This window comes from Haliaeetus leucocephalus, unplaced genomic scaffold, assembly GCF_000737465.1.
Source record: "Haliaeetus leucocephalus isolate CR32 unplaced genomic scaffold, Haliaeetus_leucocephalus-4.0 Scaffold308, whole genome shotgun sequence".
NCBI classification, from domain to species: domain Eukaryota; kingdom Metazoa; phylum Chordata; class Aves; order Accipitriformes; family Accipitridae; genus Haliaeetus; species Haliaeetus leucocephalus.
Genome location: NW_010972744.1, coordinates 55,715 through 58,360, shown reverse-complemented (window position 1 = coordinate 58,360; position 2,646 = coordinate 55,715).

Below are 2,646 nucleotides of genomic sequence, written 5' to 3'. Positions count from 1 at the left end.
GAGAGGGGGTATGGGGGGGCAGAGGGGGGTATTTTGGTGGAGCAGGAGGGTTTGGGGGGTCAGGGAGGGGGTATTTCAGCCCCCTGTCACTAGCAGGGTCTCCGTGTCACCAGTGGGGTCCGCGTCACTCCATTCCCTGTCACTGGGGGGGTGTCCCCCCAGCATTGGTGGCGTCTCCAACCTGGTGGGATCTTGTCACCATCACCAGTGGGGTCCCTGTGTCCTGGGGTCCACAACCTGGGAAATTGTGGGGTACAATGGGACCTGGGGGTGGGTACAACAGCACCCTACAGCTGGCAACACGACTGGGGACGTTGGGGGACACAAGAACTTGTCACAGAGGCGTGATGGGGGGGCACACCTGGGACGATGGTACAGCAGCGCACAGGCAGTGAGGTTACACAGTGAGGGACACGCTCGTCCCTGGGGCGTGCAGGCACACGGTGCCGCTTGTGTGGCACAGCCTGATGTACAGCAACACCGTGTGTGACACAACGCAACCCCGTGACACCGTGCAACAGCATGATGCACAACACAACCGGCAATGCCATGCAACGTAGCTTGACATGCGACACAACCTGCAACAGCGTGCAGCACGCCCTGACACACAACACAACCCACAACACCACACAATATAGCCTGACGTGCAGCACAACCCACAACTCTGTGCAGCACAGTCTGATGCACAATGTGACACACAACCCGCAACACTGTGCAACACAACCTGCAACGCTGTGATGCACAGCCTGATGCACAACACAGCCCAACATGCCGTGCAGCACAGCCCAACGCACACACAGCCGACAATGGTGTGCAGCATAGCCTGACATGCAACACAACTTGCCGCACAGCATGACCTGCAACACCATGCACCATAGCGGGACACACGACACAAGCCACAACCCCGCAAAGCACAACCTGCTGTACAGTACAGCCTGCAACCCTGCGCGGCACAATCTAACATACAGCAACACACAACACCAGGCAGCAGCGCAGCCTGACACACAATGCAATCCACAACACCCTGCAGCACAACCTGATGTACAACACAACCCCCAAGACTCTGCAACACAACCTAACGTGCGGCACAACACAGCATGCAACACTGTGTGGCACAGCCTGACATACAACACAACCTGCAACACCGTCCAGTGCAACCTGACACACAACACAACCCATGACACTGAGCACCACAGCCTGACACACAACGCAACCCCATGCAGCACAGCCTGATGCACAACACAGCATGCAACACTGTGCAACACAACTTGATGTGCAACACAACCCGCAACACTGTACAGCACAGCCTGACACACAACACAAGCCATGACACTGTGCACTACAGCCTGACACACCACACAACCCTCGACGCTGTGCAGCACAGCCTGGCATACAACACAGCCTGCAACAGCAAGCAGAACAGTCTGATGTACAATATAGCCCACTACACTGTGCAGCACAGCCTGACGCGCACCACAACCCGCCACACAACACTGTGCAGCACAACATGATGTACATCACGACCCGCAACACCATCCAGCGCAGCTTGACATACAGCACAACCTGCTGCGTGACACAACCTGCGACCATGTTCCACAACCAACCACGCAACACAACCTGCACGTGCAATACAACCCACTGCACAACACAACCCGCAACACCGTGTGGCACAGCCTGACGTGCAACACAGCCTACAACACCACGCAGACCAGACTGACGTACAGTACAGTCCACAACACCGTGCAGCACAATGTAGCTGGCAATACGGTGACAATGCGACACAACATGACGCAACTTGCCACACGGTGCAATGCTGGGAACATGGCGCTACAACTGAGGCCCCAACACACACACACACGCGCTGAGCTGTGGTCTGTGGTACGCCCAGCCATGTACGTTGTGTCAGTGGTTGTGTTCCCTGTGTGTGCTGTTGTGTCCCCAGTTGTGTCCCGTTGTATCCCCAGTTGTGTCCACACTTGCGTCCGGTCATACCTCAGTCGTGTCCCCCGTTGTGTGCTGTTGTACCCCGGCTGTGTCCGTGGTTGTGTGCCACTGTACCGCCAGCTGTGTCCCCCGGTTGTGTCCCCGGTTGTGTGCTGCTGTACCCCCCGTTGTGTCCCCTGGTCGCACCCCAAGTTGTATGTTGCCGTACCCAGAGTTGTGTCCCCCGGTTGTGCCCCGAGTTGTGTTCTGCTGTACCCCCGGTTGTGTCCCCCGGTTGTGTCCCCCAATTGTGCCCCCTGTTGTGTCCCACCAACACCCCCATCTGTGTCCCTGGTTGTGCCCCTGGTTGTGTGCTGCTGTACCCCCAGTTGTGTCCCCTGGTTGTGTCCCCATTTGTGTCCCACCGTACCCCCAACTGTGTCCCACTGTACCCCCACCCTGGCTGTGTCCTCCGGTTGTGTCCCCCATCTGTGTCCCTGCTTCTATCCCCCACTTGTGCCCCACTGTGCCCCTGGTTGTGCCCCCCCGACTCCCCCCCTGCGTCCCCTAGTTGTGTGCTGCCGTACCCCCACTCCGACTGTGCCCCCCGGTTGTGTCCCACCATCCCTCCGACTGTGTCCCCCAGTTGTGCCCCCCAGTTGTGTCCCACCGTCCCCCCCCCTTGTGCTGCTTGACTGTACCCCCGGTTGTGCCCCCGGTTGT